Source organism: Manis javanica, chromosome 17 (genome assembly GCF_040802235.1).
Source record: "Manis javanica isolate MJ-LG chromosome 17, MJ_LKY, whole genome shotgun sequence".
NCBI lineage: Eukaryota > Metazoa > Chordata > Mammalia > Pholidota > Manidae > Manis > Manis javanica.
The window spans coordinates 10593337-10615662 of record NC_133172.1 but is presented as its reverse complement, the minus strand read 5'-3'; the positions used below and the strand labels follow the sequence as shown (position 1 = coordinate 10615662).

Genomic DNA, 22326 nt, shown 5'->3' with positions numbered 1-22326 from the left:
TTTTCAAAGCATTGCTAGAGATACCTTTCATAATGATGATAAATTCATCGAGAATATGTAACAATTCTAAATTTGTATGTAGCTGTGTAATAAATCTGGCTGGAGTTTGTGCCCCATCCCTGGAGGTAGCCTCTAAACCCTTACAACCTGCTGAGTGATAGGAGTCTTCGTTCTTCATGGTGGGCTCCTCAGACTACATCTGTTGATTTATTCTAGAGATGATTTATTAGGCCCCTAGATAGTTTATAGCAATGAGATGACTCAGGACAGGGTCTGCTCACACTACAAAAACCAACCATATGATTCAAGAATTGGGACTTTGAAGCAGGTGATGGAGGCTAAAGATTGTCACATGACCACTCAATCATGCCTACATAATAAAGCCCCAGTAAAGTCTACAGACACTGAAGCTTGGGTGAGCTTCCCTAGTTAGCAATACTCTGTGTAGTCACACATCTGTGCACTGGAAAGGTAACACGTCCTGACTCCAGTGAGAGAGAAAGGACAATGGGAGTTTTTTATTTAGAATCCTCCCAGACCTCAGCCTGTGCCTATTCCTCTGGCTGGTTCTGATTTATATCCTTTTGCTACAATAAAACTGAAATCATAGAGTTGTTATAGTGAATTATTGAACCTGAGGGTTTAGTAGTCAGCAGTGACAAGCTGGTCAGAAGTGAGGGTGGCAGTGGAAATCCTGAACTTACAGCTTAGTCTTTATACTTTAAGAATTTGCATGCTTTAAAATCTTATAAGGATTGTGCCCTTGTACTGTTAAATTTGACCTAACTTTGGGGAATTGGAATCACAAGTCATTGGGCCACCTAATAATACAGGAGAGTACTTTATGATCTCAGGGTAGTTTTCTTAATGAGTACTTAAAATCCACTAATCATAAAGGGAAATGATATATTAGGCCCTATTAAGAATACATCTGTTCACATCATTATGAGATCTCATTTTAATAGTGAACAAAAATATTTTTAAAATCTCATTTCTAAGACAGTTGGAAAAACATGAATCCTAACTGGATATCTGATGACATTAAGGAATATTTTGTGTGTTGGGGTAAGGGAAAGGGAGAAAGGGATGGAGAGGAGGAGGGGGGAGAATGTATTGTGGTTATTTAAATATTTTAATTCTTATCTCTTAGGGATACATACAGATGAAATGTTTGGAAGTTGCTTCAAAATAAAATAGGCTGGGAAAACAGGAGACACAGACAAAAAAAGACTGACCACGAGTAGTTAATTGTTGGAACACAGTGGTAAGCATATGATGGTTCATCATATTATTCTGTCTACTTTTACATGGGTTTGAAATTTTATTTAAAAAACAAGTCAAAAGACCATGAACAGGTAAATCAGCATGGGAGGATATTTACAATATATATACACACACTTGACAGGGGGCTTATATTCAATTACAAAAAGAAGTCCTACAAATCAATATGAGAAAGAGGCATAAGCCAACAGAGAAACAATCAAAATGCTTGACAGGCGGATCACAGGAACAGGACGACCTGAACGAGCCTCCCTTCTTCTCCACTCCTGGTCCCCAGTCACCTGTGCCTTTTGAGGCAGCCCACAGTTGCTGGCACCTGTGGGTGAATAAAACCCCGGGCTCCCATGTGGCCCAGGCAAGGGAACCAGAATGGGGCTTTCATCCTCTTCATGGATAGTCCTCGGAGCTGGAGTCTAAAGAGGAGAAGGGAGGGCGGCGGTTTCTAATCTGATTTCAAGCAGAGGAGTTTTGCGGTGCCGAAGAGGTATGCACATCCCACTTATAACTGTGGTCATTCAGTAATTAAATTTGAATCAATTGTTTGAAAGGAAGAAATTTTTTAGAAATCAAACAAACATCCAGAATGATTAACTCTGGTGAGAAGAATTACAAACTCAAGGCACTAAGATATTTTACTTTATCCCATTCATTCCTTCATTCAAGTGTTTTTCAATCTCTGCCCTCGTGGAGCTTGTATCTTAGTGGAAACTGATATTGGTATTTCCATCATCATGCTTTTGTTAAAGAGCTGATCATGGTCTTACCCTTTTAAGGCCTCTGTCCTGAATAAGGTCTGATAAATGTCAGGTGCGACTTCTGTCCTTGGTGCCCCACTCACGAGGGTTCTCTGCTGTTGGGCTCTGGACCACTGGGATACTGAGCTGCGCCTGCAGCACTGACTGGGATGAAAATACTTTATCTCCTACTTGACCAAGTGATTAGATGAATTTAGATCTCATTTAAATCTTTTAAAAACATAGGTTTACAGAACCGTTTGCCTATGTGAATCCTCTGGTCCAGTTCCTACCATTCCCTTCACTTCTTCAAAATTTACCTTGGATAAATGTGGCGACTTACAAAATTTGATCTCAAACTGAAGCTCTTACCACCTTTCTCATGATTTTAAGGTTTCTCTCCTGCCTGAAACTTCTGGTGATACCGAAGTCAAGAAGACCATCCGAAAACCATTCTACACATACTGTAATGTTTGTATCTCTCTAGAATGGACATTATGGTGCAGCTAAATCTTGACGTGGAGCTGAGGCACTTAGCACACTCCGCCATGTATACATACATACTGTTTCTCTTCCACATGGACACTCCAATTAATGAAAACTTTCCCACTCCTCACAAAAAAACTCCTTTTATGTATTTTTTCCTCAGTGTGGGCTCTCTGGTATGCTTGAAGCTGTGAGTTCCGACAAAACTATATCCACACTTCTCCTACTCGAACGGTTTCTCCTCATTGTGGTCTTTCTCATGGGCCAAAATGGCTTCAAGCCCTTTCCGCACTCTTCAGTTTTATCGTTTCTCACCAGGAAGGAACTGGTGAACCTCTAATTGTGAACTCCTGCCCATAATTCCACCTACTTGTAAAGTTTCCCTGAATTGTGGGCCTTCTGATGAATATAAAATATGAATTTTTGATAAAAGTTTTTCCCACACACCTCACATTTATAGGGATTCTCTCATTTGGCCAAATATGGACTTGATAATGGGATCCTCTCCTGAAGTTCTTCCCACACTCTCACATTTATCTTATTTCTCCCCAGTGTGGACACCTTGATAGACCTCAAGACTTGAAGACTGAACCCCTTACCACGCACTTTGCATATGCATGGTTACTCTCCAGTGTGGACTTCATGACAGGCCTGAAAGTGTGAAAGCTCAATGAAGCCCTTACCGTATTCCTCAGATGTGCAGGGTTTCTATCCCGTGTGGGTCATCTGATAGAATTTAAAGATTTAAGTTTTCAATCTTGCCACATTCCTCACGTTTGTACTGTTTCTCGGAAGTTACAGTTAAGCATTTTGTGCTGGTGTACAATGGACACTATTATCACATGCATCACAGTTGAATGGTTTCCCCTCAGTATGGATTCTCTAATGGTCCTGAAGGTCTAAGACATGAAAAAAATGCCCTTCCACACAACCTAAAATTATAAGGTTTCTTTCCTATGTAGACTTCTCAATGAATATTAAGTGCTAATTCATAACTGAATCCTTTTCCATGTTCCTCACATTTATATGGTTTTTCTACAGTGTGGATATTCTCATGAATCTGCAGATGTACACACTGAATGAAGCTATTATCACACTTACAGCATTTTTCTCCCATAATAAATATGAAGAACTGAGTTATAACAGAAACCTTTTCCACATTCACTACAGGTACAGGACTTCTTTCTGAAGTGAAATTGCTGATGAAGCTCAAAGTCAGAGACATTACTGAAGGTCTTAACATACACTAGTATTTTTTTTTTGTATCATTAATCTACAATTACATGAGGAACATTATGTTTACTAGACTCTCCCCATCACGAAGTCCCCCCAAACATACCCCATTAAAGTCACTGTCCATCAGCATAGTAAGATGTTATAGAATCTCTACATGTCTTCTCTGTGTTGTACAGCCCTCCCCGTGCCCCTCCTACATTATGTCTGCTAATAGTAATATCCCCTTTATTTTTCCTCCTTATCTCTCCCTTCCCACCCTTCCCAGTCCCTTTCCCTTTGGTAACTGTTAGTTCATTCTTGGAGTCTGTGATTCTGCTGCTGTTTTGTTCCTTCAGTTTTTTTCTTTGTTCTTATACTCCACAGATGAGTGAAATCATTTGGTACTTGTCTTTTTCCACCTGGCTTATTTCACTGAGCATAATACCCTCTAGCTCCATCCATGTTGGTGCAAATGGTAAGATTTGTTTTCTTCTTATGGCTGAATAATATTCCATTGTGTATGTGTACCACATCTTTATCCATTCATCTACTGATGGACACTTAGGTTGCTTCCATTTCTTGGCTATTGTAAATAGTGCTGCAATCAACATAGGGATGCATATGTCTTTTTCAAACTGGGCTCCTGCATTCTTAGGGTAAATTCTTACACTAGCAGCTTTTTATCCTGTGTGAATTATTCTATGCTGGCCATAGGTTAATGCTTTATTCTGTCTTTTCCAGTCATTGTGGTTATAAAAATTTTCTCTTTTGTGAACTCTATGAATAACACACCAATCATACTTCATTGTCTATTTTTCATGGGGATTTGCTGACATCTTCTCTGATTATTCTGTGGTTCATTCATGTTTTCCTCCAAGAATCCTAGGCTTACAAGGTGGAAAATTCTGAATCTGTTATACTATTGGAACCATCCCTTTGATGGTTCAAGATATAATCTTCATCTTTAAAATTTTGTGTCCCCGTCCATACTTAGCAAGAGGGATCACCCCATTTATGCAAATGAGAACAATTTATCAGAGGTTCTTGGCTCCTGATTAAATAACTTGCAATTTGTTGCCAGATTTGCTAACAGGGAAAGCTCTTAGGTTCCATTTAACTTTCTTCATTGCTTCCTATGAAGAACAGAGAATTCAGAAATGGAGACAGGGGAACACATTGTTCAGAGATTTTAAGGTCTGACACTTGGAACATAGCATGAAACTTTAATAAACTTCAGGAAGCTTCAGCTTACATTTTCATCATGATCTACAGGTTTTCCAGAAGCCAATAGGTGGTCCACTAGGTCCCAATCCACCAAGCATTCGTGAGACCCATTTATGACCAAGCCTCATATGTGAGCTAAAAATTGGAAATCAGTTGTCTGCAAAGCGATAAAAAGATAAAATAACTACTAAAAATAAGAACAAAACACAAATTGGGGGAGGGGTTGGGGTGGGTGTGTGGGGAGGTTGAGGGGGATAAAGGAGCACAAAAATTCTCGATCATAATAGAAGTTGGTCATGGGGACAGTAGGACATGGAGAATATAATCAACGATTCTGTAACATCTTCCTATGTTGACAGATGACAACTGTACCAATGGGGGTGAGGATTTAATATGGTAACTGTTGAACCACTATGTTGCATACTTGAAACTAATATAAGATTGTGTATCAATGATACTTCAATTTTACAAAAAGAACAAAACATAAAAAACCAAAAACCTCTACTTCAATTAAAATTGAAATGTCACAAGTCTAGGAATAGAACTCACTCCAGATGGTAATGGAATGATAATGAGAAAGTAAATGGAAATGCCATGTGTTTAGAGGTTGTGCTCCTTCATGGAGCACATTTTGAGAGAATTTAGAATGATTTCTGGCACAGACAAATCAAGCACAAGAGGAAATTAAGTGTTTCATGCATCAACTTTAGACTAAGAGAAGTTTTTGGGTATGACACAAACCTATTGTTTTTTTCTATTGAATAAAATCAGTGTAGAACCACATAATAAATTATGTCGTTATATGAAGTGGAAACGTTAAGGAAAACCAATAACATAATCAACAGTTTAGCACATTTGGGTTTATTTTATATATCTTAAATATTAAATATTAAAAACTATAAGTGCTTAACCCAGATATTCAAAATATGTCTGGAAATTTCTGCACAACATATATACCTAATCTTATTTTTCTAGATTGATACCAACTATAAGTTAACAACTACTGTGAACTCTTGCTAAGTTCCAAAATAATTTTAGGCTTAGAAATTTATTTTCTAAAATATTTATCTTTACTATTATTCCAAACTTTCTAAATTTATAAAGACATCTAAATGTTTGAGTTTTTTCCCAGCATACTTGTCAATTCAGTGTTAAATGACCTGGAGCAAATGTAAGAATAGTCAATTAAAAGTCGTCTCTCCTGTTGCCATGGCAGATGCCTGATAAACAGCCTCTCAATAACTGCCAGATTTGCTAGCAGGGAAAGCAAATCTGAAGGTTTCAGTCAGGGCCACACTGCACAATCTGTTCATCTGGACATCAGGGTCCTGCTCAAAATGTTTAGTAAAATGTTTACAGATGGATTATCAGAGATGTTTTCAGACAGATTTTAATGTCTTTAATATCATATTGGAAAGTTATGCCCATGTCTAGATGACTGTCAGGCCCTGGAATGGCTGCAATGACTGGCAAGTCCAGGAGAAAACACCTATCACCCACTGCCTGAAATGCAGCGTGCCAGCAGAGTGGCCCTTTAGCTCCCGCTGGGATGTCTTTTCCATGAGGATGAAAGGGAAGGAAAGCTGATGTGGTGTAACTCCAGGGCGGAGGATATATTTCTCCCAGCCTGGAGCAAATCACCTTTCAAACCAAAATCAGTTGGAGGGAGAAATAAAGTGGGAGAAACCCATTTACTGCTTATAAGCAGTTGTCCACTTGTGCTCGCAATTCTTATCACCGACCAACCCCAAGGGAATTTCTAAATTCAAAGGATAAAGAAATCATATAAAATGGATATTTAAAAAGTAGTCTTCTGAACTTCATACAGAATGTTTATGTGTGTTCAAAGGTAAGGTAGCATTCCTCAAAAAACTAAAAGTAGAAATACCATACAGCCCAGCAATTCCACTTCTGGGAATTTACCTAAAGAGAGCAAAATCACTAATTCAAAAAGATATGTGTACACCTATGTTTACTGCAGTTTTATATTTATAACAGCCAAGAAATGGAAGCAACCCAAGTGTCCACTGACAGATGAGTGGATAAAGATGTGGTGCATGTACACAAAGGAGTGACTCCGCCATATAAAAGGGAATCTTGCAGAGTGTGACAATGTGGATGGATCTCAAGGGTCCACGCTAAGTGAAATAAGTCACAGAAAGACAAATACCATATGATTTCCCTTATATGTGGTATCTAAAAACAAAACAAAAAAACAAAAAAGAAATAGACTCATAATATTGATAATAAGCTGTGGGTTACCATAGGGGAAGGGATTTAGTTGGGGAATGAGGGAAATTAAGTGAAGGGGATAAAGAGGTACAAACTTAGAATTATAAAATAAATTAGTCATAGGAATGGAAATACAGCATGAAGAATATAACCAATATTATTTTAGTATCCTGGTATGGTAGGTGGTAACTACACTTAACCATGGTGAGCATTTAGTAATTATATAATTATCAAATAACTATGTTATACATCTGAAACCAATATAAGAATGTATATCAACCATATTCCAATAAAAAAAGGTAAGGGAGCACTGACGTTTCAGATTATAAGCAAAGGAGGTGAGAGGAAGTGAATACTTGAAAATATCTATATGTGCTCCATATATTTCTATAGCTTGTTGCTTTTCTCATGGGCTACACTACAGTAGAAGGTCTGCTTCATTATGGCCACACACTAGGATTTAAGTACAATGCAATCACTTGTATATAGCCTCTATTAACCCATACAATATAGTCCTTATTTCACATCTTTGAACCTAAAGCACAGAGATACTAAATAACTGGCTCAAGGTTACTTAGTAAGTGTTAGAGTTCAAGTTCAAAGCTAGCAGGTCTGGATCCAGAGCAGGAGCTGTAACTGCTCAGAATATTTATCCCTGAGCAGTTAACTTTTCTTCCTGTTCTAACTGTTCTACCTAAGATGGAAATGTGGTTATGAGTCAACCTATCTCCAGAGCTCCCTGTGCCTTTAGAATAAACACATAATCAACTTTCCAGGTCAGAACCCTTTCCCACCTTTTCTAAACCCTCTCACTGCAATAAAATTCCAGTCTTAGTGCATCACTTGCTTTCTCACAAAAGGCCTCAGGCCTTTGCTCGTGCTGTTCTTTCTCTTTGATCATGGCCCCCTTCCCTGCTCATCTAGCATTTCGACTTTAAGTATTCTTAGTTTCAATGTCCTCTGCTTCAATATGCTTTCTCCTGGTTTTGGCCTTGTTCTCATAAACTTCCAAGTCTTTTCTACGTCCTAATGAGAGCAGAGTGTAGCAGCCAAAAGCACATGGAACTGAACCAGGCCACTGAGGTTTATCCCTGGCTGTGCCACTTACTGGCTGTGTGACCATCAACACAAGTCATTGTTAACGTCATCTGTGCCTCTGTTCTCTCAACAGCAAAATAAGAACAGGTTCACACAAGGAATACACGAATAAATACATGCAAAACATTACAGTATCTGTTAAGATGCTAATAATCATAATGATTAACATCACTCAATAGATGCTAATAATTATCATGATTATCAAAGTCATCATGTGGTACATATGGAACCACACATTAGTGATTTGTTTCTAAAGAAATGTGTTTTCGATCATGAAAGTATTATTAATAATTATAGGTCAACTTTCGAAGATTCTGCAGAAGTTGGCAGATTCTCCAAGAAATAAAGCAACAGTCCTCAAGGTATATAGCCTGTGGACTCCTGGGGGTCTCTGAGAGCTTCAGAGAATCTATAAGGTCAAAACTTTGTCTATAATAACACTAAAGCACTGGGTTTTTTCCCCCCACTATGTTTACAATTGCAGCAATGGTGCAAAAGAATGTTGGTTAGAATTGCTGGCACCTTGACAGAAATCAAAGCAGTGATAACAAACATGTAAATAGTCACTGTACTCTTTATTGCCAGGTGCTCACAGTAAAAATAGTGAGAGTTTCACTTTCAAATGTATTTGGTGAAACAGTAAAAATTATTATTTTTTGATCTTAACCCTTGAGTGACATTCTGTGATAAAATTTGTTTTATTTACTAGTCAAATAAGCATAAACAACTGCTGCATACAATGATAGCCATAAAATAGCAGTTGTCCAGTCTTTGAGTTATGGGGTGAACTAGGCATTTTCTTTTTCTCAAAGGAAACCCCTTTCTTGAAAGAACAGCTGACAAATTACAGGTGCTTAGACCTAGGTATTTGGCAGAACCTTTAGAAATTAGAAAATACGCCCATAATTTCAAAGAAATTACTGGCAGCATTTGTTGTCAATGACAAAATGTATGCTTTCAAGCAGATAATCAGGATTTTGGAAAATCTGTATCACTGAGAACTTGACAGGTTCCTAGTAGTTAAAGACTTAAGGTTCTTACAGAATCAACTTTTCTGATGAGATGGATGATATTGATGAAAACAATTTTTAAAAATATTCTAAAATCAAATGTGTCAGTATCTGAAAGATCTGCAAAACTCAGTTATTTCATATTTTCCAAATGAGCAACACATGCCACAAAACCATGATGGGTAAAAAAAAACTCAAAAGTACAAGATAGACTGAGGATTTGAATTAACAGAGTGCAGAAAGTACTCTGATTCAGTTTTAGATTCTACATTGCAATAACCTTTGCCAACTATCACTTGTTGAACTTTGGTGCAGTATTAAAGGAGAATATTATCTGTAAAGTCTATTAAAGTCGTCCTTTTCCAACTTCTGTGGGAGGTTAGATTTTCTTAAGTACTTCAACCAAAACAATATACCAGAACACAGAGAATTCAGAAGGTATGAAAATCTAGTTGCTTTTCTTAGAAAAAGTCAGGAATTAAAGATTTGCAAAAACGTAAAACAGCTCTTTTCTTGGTAAATTTATTTTTGGAAATATAGCTTCCTCATGAAAGCTGTTATTTATATTATCATGTTACAGGTTTATTTCAAAAATAAACCATTAGAGATGGTTACTATACTTAGCCTGGTGAGCATTTAGTAGTGTATATAATTGTCAAATCACTACGTTGTACACCTGAAAACACTGTAATATTGTATATCAACTATAGGTCAATACAAAAATTCTTAAGTATTGTGGGTAAAATTGAAACATTCCCAGAATATCTCGCCTGGCTTTAGTATATGTGCATATCAATAGGCGTTCAGAGGTGGAAAGAAGTATGGCTTTAGTGTATTTGCATCTTTCCTCAGGGGCGGAGTTCATCTCCATATCAATGGGTGATTACTGGGCAACGGGGGTGGGGGGGTGGGGGAGAGGGGAGGGCTGGTTTTGCTGTTGCTTGAGGAGAGATGGGCCGGAATGCAGTTTTTAAAGCAATAAACGGATCTTAAACTTTATTTCTCCCTTTGACTAACTTCGGTTTTTAGAGGTAATTTGCTCCAGGATTTCCTCTCCCCAGACTTACAAGTGTTAATTCCTAAATAGCAAATATATTCTTTCACAGGGCCACTCTAATTTGTATAAATCTATTAGATTGGAACTTAAAAAAACGAATGCTTAATTACTGGCATAACGAACACGTACACATCCCACATATTCTCCGTTTATGAAAATAATCTTTGTAGGAAAAGAATGCCAAGTCCTCACGCGGGGCCCTGCTACATGATCTCTCACCCGTCCACCTCTGTGAGGTCTTTCTTGGTAAGTGAGACCTGGGGAAGGAAAGCAGGCTATGAAGTATCACCCACTGCCCGAAAAAGTGGGCGGTCCAACGCTATTAGGTTAAGAGCAAATAAACAAAGAGAGAAGTGGCTGCTGGAGGGCGGGGTATGCTGGGGGAGCCAAGCGCCCAAGAGGCTGGAACCCGGGCCCGCACCCAACCCGGGGACGCGATAATCTTTCCAAACACGAGCGGACTCTGCCTCAATGAGCTAAAACTGCCGTCTCACACCTCAAACATCCACTGTTTTCCCCTCAGGTGGGTTACTGTCGACTCAGAGTAGGTGGAAGGAGTCCCGAAAGGTTGCGAGACACGTACCTGCCAGCCACCAGCAAGGTAAATGCGGGAATAACCTCGAGCCCTGGGCCGGAAGTCCTGGCTACTACCTGGAGCGCCAGATCAACATTTCCCAGAATTCCCCAGCACAGCTCTTTGGAAACGGAAGTGCCTGGGACTACTAGGAGTTCCTGAACTACACTTCCCAGAATGCCTGAGGTCCACAATGCACAGCCCCGCTCAGGATTGACGCGCCGCCACTTCTCAGAGCTCCGGAACTGGGTTTCCCAGAATGCCCCAGGGGAACAACGCCCGGGGTCCTGACTCCCTGGGCTAAAGTGCTTATGTGGCCCTGCCTTGCTGCAAATTCTTAGGGCGAGGGTGACAATGGGCAGCAATGTGAATTACTACACTGAGAACTGGATTAAATTTCCCAGAATAGTGGAGGGGAAAATACTACATAGGCACGTTGTTCTGGAAATGCCTACAAAAAAACAGGTCCGGTGGATTGAATGCCTCTTGACATACTTGCCTGGTGCTCAAGTTTCTTCCACTACACGGTCTTCTAGACTATTTGCTAGAGTACGCTGCCTGGTAGCACTTCCTGCCAGGCAGCGGTCCTTTGGTGTTTTTACTACAGTTATTCCTGTTTTCCGAAAGCTCGAATTAGGTCACTAGGCTTTTAAGAAAGACGTGCAATAGTACCTGTTTTGGTAACTGGAAAAAATCCTTAGAGGATTTTCACTTTTACTAAATAAGCCATTATCATACTAATTAATGTAGGTCTTTCCTAAAAGTGAAGTGGCCTCATTCAAGTGTTCAGAAAGCGGGCATACTGTTCTGCTTTATGCCATTTTTGCTTCAGAAAGACTTCATAGGAAGGCTCTACTTTCGGACAGAGGGGGATATCTGTAATGGGGTTCATTTTGGATGAGTGCTATTGTTCAAGCCCAGTCTTCCCTCCTCTTTTTTTCTTACACATGTAACTGTTGCAGGCATTGAGTTTGTTCTCCTCAGTTCTTGTCCCACCGCAGCAAAGAATTGAAAGGCAGAGACACAGTAGTGAAGCAGAGCTAAGGTTTTATTCGAATGCACTCCAAGAGAGGAGTGGGCTGGAATCAAGGTAGATAAAGGCAGCTTTATTTGATTATATTCCAAGGGAAGGTGGGACCAGAGTCAAGATAGACAAAGGCAGGTTTACTTGAATAAAGCAAAGAAAGGAGGAAAGGGAAGCTCACTGAACTGCTGCTTGGCATGGGGCACATCCCCTGCCAACTCCTTAAGCCAGTGTCACCTGGCGTCCAGTGCCTGCTTGGACCTGCATGGCATGGGAACTAAGTCCCTACCACCCCAGGATTTGGGGGAGCCGGGGTGCACTGGATGGAGTGAGATTGTGTTCTGAGAACGTCCCAAGGGCAAAGGAAGGAGACTTTCAGGCAGGCTACTAAGGAACATGACTGTACAGCTGCAGTCCTGTCCAGGTCACCCAGGTGACAGGAATTTGCAAGCCCAAATCAGAGCTCTCAGTAGCCCCTCTCTCCTTATCTGAAATAGGACCTTGTGACACACTTGAAGAAAGGGGAGTATAGGCAACCTCAGAGAGGAAGTGTGCTTAAGGGTTTGGGGTCTGGGGTTTTATGGGCTTTTTTGGGTAAAGGTCAGCATAAGGCATGATGTATATAGGTGATTCATAATTCCTTTGAAGTTTTATCTTAAGAATAGGGTTATTTAGGTAACTGTGTTGGTTTGAACTTCAGCATTCTTTGTCTGCATAGATTTATTTACACTTTTGAGGTCTGTTTCCCACCCTGGTTACAAAGTTACTTGATTATGGTCTGGAGGAAGAGAGAAAAAACAGCACATAGGTTAAGATGAAGAATAAGCTAGGCCTTTTAGCAGGTAAGGATATTTTACAGTGGCATGATCTAATGATACAATAAAGACATGGGCTGTGCTTGAACACTTTTCTTTATCTGGGGAATCTCTGGACATTCCAAGTTGCTCCTGGCCTTTGGAGCTCCAACTAATTAACTCATTAACTCTGTAAGTTGTTTTCTGGCTCTCTAGTTTTATCTGGTTAACTCTTTTGAGTCCCTTTTAGTGGGCTTTACTGGCCTTATTCTCCCTCTACCCATTTATATCTATTTTTCTGCCTAACATAACTATACTATACTATACTAATAAGCAATTGTTAAGAAAATATCTGGTGTAAGAGAGAAAAGTGAAGCTTGAAATACAGAAAGAAAATAAAAACTATCAAAGAATGGAAGGGATGAGTAGGTCAAAAATGAATCTTGAAAGAGGATTGACCTGAACTGCATTAAACAAATTTAAGGAACAGAAGATCTCAATCTCACCTTGGCTGGATTACCTTCTTTGTGTCATGTGTACCTGAATGCATCTAGAACTCTAACACTTGTAGCTGGCATGTGCCATTGATTCCAAGGTACCAAGAAATCACAAAAAGGCAAGTGTTGTGACAACCTGATGGTCTTAATGAGAGAGTGATAATGTACTCCATTTCCTTGGCTGTAATTGCTATTCTAAAAGAAATGTGGTCTAAGAACAAAAACTGCAATGGCAGGAAACTGGAGAAAACATTGCAGTAATGAAAAGGGCAAATCGTGTATAAAATCTTGAAACTGTTTCTTGAGTTCATCTTCAGATAGCACATCACCAGCTTTCAAACTGCTCTTGATAGTAAATCCAATTAATCAATAGCCTTACTATTCCATAAACTAGGTTAAATCAGAGGCCATAATATACTCTGTGAGATAGGACCTCAAGTCCAGAAAAGCTGTAGAACCACTGATGCCGGGGTTCTTGTTAGCAGAGTTGAAGAATGAACCTCACAAACACTCAAGGTAGGAGAGCAAGTGAGAGGCTTTTATTTAGAGGTAGAATGAGAGGACGGAGCTCCTGGCTCACACCAGGAGGGGACAAGAGAGTTCCTGCCTGGTGCATTGTCTAGGGGCTTTATAGGTGGTGGAGAGACAAAGAGCTAGAGATGCAGACCTGCTAAGTGGTCCCAAAATGTTTATCTTTGAAGAGACAGTAAGTTTCTTATTAGTCTTCTGGGTTATTTACAAGAAATTTACTGCTCTGATTTCCTCCTAATATAACAGCTTCCTGGTCTGGGGGCATATCACTCAAGACTGCCTGCTTTGCTCCGAAGATGATTTGAGTTACTGTCTGTTAAAGAGTATGTTAAGAAACTTACTTTTTAACTAATTGGGTACTAAAATGCAATCTTATATTCAAGATGGAATCCTTCCTGTTTTTACTACATTGTTTTGTTAAATTGCTTGTTAAATTGCCACAGTCCCTGTCTCACCACCAACACTATCACCAAAAAACCAAAACCAAACAAAATCCCATAAAACCCAGAAAGGTTGTCCTATCTACTTTCCTCTTGGGCAAGAATGAAATATTCTTCTATTATGAAAGCTTTAAAAAAATACATGCACTAGAGAAAAAAGTTAAATTTTCATTAAAAAACTTCCAGATTCAATGATTATCAACATGTTGCCCCACTTGTTTCATTTAACTTTATTTTCTTCCTTTCTTATTACTGAAATAAATTAAATACAATTCCATGGCATCTTGTCCTTTCTCCCCCAAAATATTTTCATATAGATCTCAAAACACAAGGACATCTACTGGTATAATAATATCATTATTACACTGAACAGAATTAACAATACCTCCTTAATATTGATTTACTCTATCCTTCTTTGAAATTCCAAATTCTCTCAAGTCTTTATACTTGGTTTGTTTGAATCAATATCAAAACACGTCCACTGATTGCATGGTTGCTGTGTAAACTGCATGAGTCTGTTGTAATCCAGGGCTGACCTTTTCCCTGTGTGTTGTCATCCCCTTGACCTGCTCAAGGAAACCATACCAGTTGTTGTGTAGGACTCCCACGCACTGGATTTGTCTCATAGATCTGTCATTTCACTTTTTCCTCAATTGTTTTATGTAGAGGACTCCAAAGCAATGTACACTGAGAGTAAGAATGGACAGGGAAGTTGCCCTTCGGCCCAGCTCCAAGTCCCTCTTACCCCTGAGGGTGTGTTAAGGTGATTCTGGACAGCTGATGTCCTCACAGCTGACTGGCAGAAGCAAAGAAAATTTTCTGTGGAAGAAATATATTATGCTTTTGGCTCCAAAGTGTTATTAAATTTAAAAGTACAACATAAATAATCAGTAAGCTTTAAGGCCAAAAAAAGAAAAAAAGTAGGCTGGGATACAGCCCAATGATAAAAACATTACGTTCTCCAAGAACATAACATAAATATATACTTCTATGTGTGTAATATTTATCCTCAAATATATTCTTAAAAAATCGGCAGAACAACAAGGGAAAATACCAATTACCTAGCAAAATACCTACACACAGTAAAAGTAGTATATGGAGGATTTTACACGATCAGTAAATTTTATCTAATAATTATATGGATAATACACATCTATTTGAGTACGTGAAGCATGTTTACAAAATTTACTGTATGCTGGACCATAAAGCAGTAACAGCAAATTCCAAAACACTTTAATAAAACACTTTAATAATACCAAATATATTCTCTGGCCCAAATGCAATAAAGCTAGAAATCAAAGATGAAATCCCGATGACAACTGCAGTGTCTGTAAGTCAGGAAACTCAGTCTTACCCATGGGTTCTTGGCCCATGAGAGCTCGATGGACCGGCTCTGAAGAATCTTGAACGCATTTTAAAACGAATGGTCATAAAAATAACACATATCAACATTTACGAAATGCAACCGCTGCCAAAATAAGAGAAATAGAAATCATTCAATACATATAGTGGAAAAGAATAAACGCTGAAGGCCAATAAGAGACCCCTACAAACAAAAATATACGGAAGTTAACATAACTCTGAAAAGTGGAAAGACGATAGCAGTCCGGCTAGAGAGGAATAATCTGAAGGAGGGTGGTGGCGGTGGCGGTGGCGGTGTGTGTGTGTGTGTGTGTGTGTGTGTGTCCTGTTGTCTGTTCCTGGTGTGTGTGTGTGTGTGTGTGTGTGTGTCCTGTTGTCCGTTCCTGGTGTGTGTGTGTGTGTGTGTCCTGTTGTCCGTTCCTGGTGTGTGTGTGTGTGTGTGTGTGTGTGTCCTGTTGTCCGTTCCTGGTGTGTGTGTGTGTGTGTGTGTGTGTCCTGTTGTCCGTTCCTGGTGTGTGTGTGTGTGTGTGTGTGTGTGTCCTGTTGTCTGTTCCTGGTGTGTGTGTGTGTGTGTGTGTGTGTGTGTCCTGTTGTCCGTTCCTGGGGTGTGTGTGTGTGTGTGTGTGTGTGTGTCCTGTTGTCCGTTCCTGGTGTGTGTGTGTGTGTGGGTGGGTGGGTGGTGTAGCCACGCGCCCGGGGCTCTGAAAACTATGAGCGGAGCCCCGCTGACCATCCGGGCGCGGCCCCCGCACTGAACGAGTCCCAGCAAAGGGGCAGCAGCCCGCCCCATCCCAGCAGAAGAGTTGGAGGATTTCAGAGACGAGGGAGCTGAAAACGGGGACTTAGAGTATCTCCGCAAAAATTAAAAAATAAAAAGCTTAAGGGATAAGTTAAGCGAATGTGGCAAAATATTGTTGTGGGCTCCAATGGGAACAGGAATCCATTTTACTACTCGTTTTGCGTGTTCGCAAAACTTACAGCAAAAATCCAAAGCAACCACAGTCCAATCAGTTCGAATTCTATTTTTGTGAAATAAAGTGGTCATCTTAACCTTCTGAGCCTGTTTTGTCAATAATTTGCAATAAGACTGTCTACTTCACGAGAGTAGAAATACTAATTTTAGGGAAATTAAATCTCAAATAACCTGGAACTTGGTAACATATCCTATTTTTGAAGAAAAGTGGTGTAATAAGAAGGTATAGCTGAGGGAGAAGGAAAAACCCATAACATTATTGTTCCACCCACCCAGTTAGGCGGGGCTTCCTTGGGTAGAAGAGAACATTGACCTGAGACTATTGGGTCTTTCTCACCTGTATGATTTCTCACCTTCCCAAGTTACTCTGTCCTCTTTTCTCACCTTCCAACCACCTCATGCCCCTATCCTGCACTCTTTCATAATTCCCACTTGCTTCTCAGGATTTTGAGTCTGTTCTTTCCCTATTCTCAATTTCCTGAATGCAATGGCATCACTTAGGTCCTAAATAGCTTGAATAGAAGGCTACGGAATTGCTTCTTTGGCAATATCACAGGGGAAAATTCTTGTTAAGGAAAGGGGTTATTTCCTGTTTTCATTTCCTAGAACTCTACTAGTGTTCTGGTAGTCCTCTAGCCTGAGGAGAAGCTTTAAGTTAGTTGAAATCTTAACTTTGGATTTTAAAGCTTTTCTCCACCAAAAATTCAATAGGTTGTCCATTTGTTCTGGGAACACTGACTACACAGATACTACATTTGAGGCACACTCTCTATGCTGGAGAAGCAACTCAATCTACTGAGCTAATACCTAAAATGTGAATCGCAGAGACAAGAGAGTGTAAACTGGGAACCTACTTTCCTTTTTTTAAAAAAAAGCCAGGTGTAACAGAGATTGACTAGCTGCTCTATTAAACCACTTCTTTTGGGGCCGCACCACATCTCCCAGCTTCCCTTATAGTTGGGGGTGGCCACAGGACTGGATTCAAGCCTGTGGGATGTGAAAGGAAGCCCTAGGCACTATTTGCAAGCCTGGTCCAAGAAAACCTCCGATGTTTGATCCTCCTTGCTCTTTCCCTATTTGGCAACGGAATGGAAAGGCCACTGAGGTCAAAGCCACAAGGATGGAGTCTGGGTCCCTAACTGATCATATGGAAGCTGCCCATTAACCCAAGATCCCCACTGGACAATGAGCCAGAAATGAAGTTCTATTGTGTCAAGCTGAAATGTGGGGGATGAAACAGTTGTTGGCTTATCCTAATACAGTGGTCAAAACAGGCAGATGGCTCTTCTTTTTTGTCTTCAGAAGATGGCCAGAAGTAGGAACAGGCTAGATCCTGAATGTGGCAGATGCCATGGTAAGAAAGCAAGGACTTCGGTGACTGTTAACCTTTTGGGGAATTTGCAGTCGAGACTCTTTTTTATCAGCTGACAAAAGTTATAAACCTCCCCTAAAACAAACTAACTTTACAGATACTTTCAGAAAATTCTCTCTGAAGACCATACATGAAGGCCTAGATGGCTCATGGGCTCCAGATTAATAAATGCTTCAGGTGATGAGGAGCCACTTTAATAAAAAGTTGAGGTGTAATATACATACAACATATTATTTTCAAGTTATACAATATAATGAATTGGCATTTGCAAAGTGATCACAATAAGTCTAGTTAACATCTGTTAATTTTACTTGCACTTTTTGGTTCTAGGGTTTCTGTATGAATCCAAATTCTCTAGTGAAACTTCCCATCTTTTCATCTATTTTCTTGAATGTTTCAATCAATATTATTCTAAAGTTTGTCAGATAACTCTTGTATCTAAATCATCCAAGTTGTTTTTGTTCATTTGGTCCTGATTCCTAGCAAACCTGATTTTTTGAATGTCAGGTATTATGTATGAAAAACTGTGAAGATTCTGGGGGATTTTATCATGTTCTATAAAGGATTTAACTTTCTGGGGTCGGGCAGGTGAAGTAAGGCAGATCACCTTTTCTTGACGGAGGACAGACATCTATTGTTGGGGCTGTGAATATTCATGTACTTTTTCAGAAGAAAGGTGGTTAGTAAATGTCAAATTTAAAATATCTTTAGATGTGACCATCTTTATTTGAAAAATTTCTCCCAGAAATGGGAAGAAAATAATTAGTATCGACTCTGTAACTCACCCCCTCCCTCCCTGGAGATATTTAAGGAATGCTGACATCAATCGGACCACCACATACACATGCTAATAGTTTGCTGGTATGAAGACAACCAAGAAATTCTAATTCCAAAAGTAGCTTCTAACTGGGTGTATCTACGCTGTCCAAACTGCCTATTGCAAATAAACTTAGGTTTTATGTGTACACGGAATATGCTTTGCTAGAGAAAGTCATGCAATCTCTTGGTCCTTACATGAATGACTAACCAAATATTAAATCTAAGAGTTCCCAACCAACGAGTTTCCTCAGAGCTGACACGCACCACACATACTATATTGATGGTTTATCTCTTACATCAAAGCCAAAATGCTTCCCATTACATAATTACAAAGCTGTGCTTCATTGTTTCAGGCTTCTCAAAAAAGGGATGTGACAGCTAGCCCTGATTTGGATAGTGACATACATTTTTAATGTTCTTCTGTTATTCCCCAAAATGTATTCCAGCGCAGAAAATAAGACAGTGAGGAAGATCTATTTTTATGGTTTTGAGGCCCTCCTCCTGAAAGGAAAGCTACATCTGTGGATGATTTTTACTTATATCCTTTGAATCATTAATATCTGTTGTGTAAGAACTGTGATTCATGTGAGTCTGCTATGCAACTGATTACTCTTGTGTAACCATAGTTATAACAGAACTGAAAGAATGTAAACTTTGTGGTTCTCAATTTTTCATTGACTTTTTAGGAGTGTAAAACAGTAGGAAGTAAATAACACATAAACATAGAATACTGTGCAGTCATTAAAAGGATGTAGTAGTTGAATTTGTTGATAGGTAAATGTTTTCAATGTATTGATGAGTAAAAAAACCAATCAGGTTAGAAAAAGTATGCATAGTATAATCCTAGTTTTGAAAAATATTAGTTATCTGCCTCTGTAACATGAAGTATGGTAGACTAAAGTATTCACAGCATGTATCTAAGTGGTGAGTTTGAATTTTCAAATATTTTTCACTTACACATTGGGTTTTCTGTATAATTTTATTTTCAATGTTCAGGCATTAATTTGAAGTCAGTCTGTTGAAATGTAATATACATATGATATTTACTTTTTATTGTACAGGTCTATGAATTTTGACTAACATATATACCACCAAAATAAGGACATGAAATACATGAAATACTTCCATCACTCCAAAAAGTTACCTCATGACTTTTGTGATCACCTCCTCGCCTATCCCCAGGCAAATATCAATTTGTTACCTGTCCCTGTAATTTTGCCTTTTCCAGAATGTCATATAAATGGAATCACACAGTCTTCAGAGTCTGGATTCTTAACATAATGCATTTGAGATTCATCCATGTGGTTGGATTAGTAGTTTGTTCTTTTTATTGATGGGTAGTATTACATTGTATGGATATAACAGTTTGTTTTTCCATTCTCCAGTTACAGGACATGTGGGTTGCTCTGACGTTTTGCAGTTATAATAATGCTGCTTGCTATAACTTATATATACATAGCATGCATACAGGTCTTTCTTGAACCTGTTTCACGGGATTGCTGTAATGCATGCTATGTGTATGTTCCTCATACGAAACTTCTGCTTCAAAGTGACTGTACCATTTTGCATTTCTACAGCAATGCCTAAGAGCTCAGTTGCTCTGCATCCTTTCCTGCACTTGGTATTGTCTACTTTTTTTCATTTGGCCACTCCAATAGCATCTGTAGTTCTACCTCACTATGGTTTTAACTTGAATCTTCCTAATGACTAGTGACGTTGATAATATGCACTTATCTGACATCCATATATGTTCTTTGGCAAAGTGACTGTTCAAAACTTCTATCTTTTTAGAAATTGGGTTGTTTTCCTGGTATTCAAAGTTCTTTATATATTTTGAATGCAAGTCCTTTCTAACATGTTTTGCAAATATTTTCTTCCCCAATCTGTGGCTTCTTTCTTTTTTCAAAAGTGTCTTTTGAAAAGCAGAGGTTTTTCATTTTGATGAAGTCCAATTTATCCACTTTTCTTATATGGATCATACAAAGAACTCCTTGAGTAACTCAAGGTGACAAAAAAAAAAAACCACCTCTCCCATGTTTTCTTCTAGACCTTCATTTAGGATTTACATTTAGGTCTAAGATCCATTTTAAGTTAATTATTAATATGATGTGATGTATAGGTTGAGATTCATTCTTTTGCACATGAATGTTTAATTACTCTTTCGCACATTTTGTTGAGGGACTATTTCTTTCATTGAATTGTTATGGCACCTTTGCCAAAAATCAATTGACCACATATATATGGGTCCTTTCTGTACTCTGTTGTTCTACTGTATGTTCAGTGTGTCTATCCTTTCACCAATACCACTGTCTTGATTACAGTAGGTTTATAGTAAGTTTTGAGTCAGTTAGTGTTATTTTTGTTATTTTTAGATCATTCTTGCTTTATGCATAGATTTTAGAATTAGCTTAACTTCTGCAAAAAACTTCTGGGCTATTGAGTAGGAGTATGGACATTTATAGTCAATTTAGGATAAATGCTTAACAATAAGTCTTCCATTCCATGAATAGGTCATCTCCCTATTGGCATGAGTGGTCTTTTAAATCTCTCATCAACATTTTCTAGTTTGCAGCATAGAGATCACACACTCACCTCTCTCACACACGTATTATATATTTGGAGCTCTTGTAAAAAGTACCACTTTTTTCTTTCTTCATGTCAATTTCCAACCTTTCAGAACTAGTATAATGATTCTAGGATATTGACTTTGTATCATGTGACTTTACTAAACTCACTTATTAGTTCTACTAGCTTTTTTTGTTGATTCTTTGGGCTTCTCTACACAATTTGTCTTCTGCAATTAGAGTTTATTTCTTCTTTCCTATCTGTATGTATTTTACCACATTAATGCACTGGCTAGTACCTCCCATGTGACATTGATATGAAGTGGTGAGAGCATAAGTCCCTGCTTTGTTTCCAAACTTTAGGTGAAAGCATCCAATCTTTCATCATTAAAAGTATTGGCCTTTTGTTAACATCCTTTATCAGCCTGAGGAAGGGTCCCTTTAATTCTTAGGTTTTGGAATTTTTAGTCATGAATTGAGGTTCACTTTTTGTCAAGTGCTTTTTCTGCATCCATTTTTTTTCTGTAGATACAATGAATAGGACAGTTTGACTTTTGTATATTGAAATAATCTGCATTTCCAGAAACTAGACCCCATTATAATGCTGCATTATCCTTTTTTTTCCTGATTTTACCATTAAGTTTATTGAGCATGAATTTTCTTTTTTGAGGAACATTATGTTTACTAGACTCCACCCATTACCAAATCTCCCCCACATACCCCATTAGTCACTGTCCATCAGTGTAGTAAGATGTTATAGAATCACTACGTTTTCTCTGTGTTGTACAGCCCTCCCTGTGCACACACCCCCACATTATACATGCTAATCGTAATGCCTTCTTTCTTCCCCACCCCTTTATCCCTCCCTTCCACCCCACCCTCCCCAGTCTCTTTCCCTTTGGTAACTGTTAGTCCATTCTTGGGTTCTGTGATTTCTGCTGTTTTGTTCCTTCAGTTTTTGCTTTGTTCTTACACTCCACAGATGAGTGAAATCATCTGATACTTGTCTTTCTCTGCCTGGCTTATTTCACTGAGCAAA

At 38.8% G+C, this 22326-nt stretch overlaps 1 long non-coding RNA gene across 1 annotated transcript; it reads right to left on the bottom strand.

The window, feature by feature from the left end:
- Window positions 1–1301: 1301 nt before the first annotated feature.
- LOC118971347 (uncharacterized) lies at window positions 1302–11111 on the bottom strand. The gene is made up of 2 exons (XR_005059747.2): window positions 10921–11111; window positions 1302–1694 (listed from the first exon to the last, which is right to left on the bottom strand). It is a non-coding gene; the product is annotated as an uncharacterized lncRNA (long non-coding RNA).
- Window positions 11112–22326: the final 11215 nt, after the last annotated feature.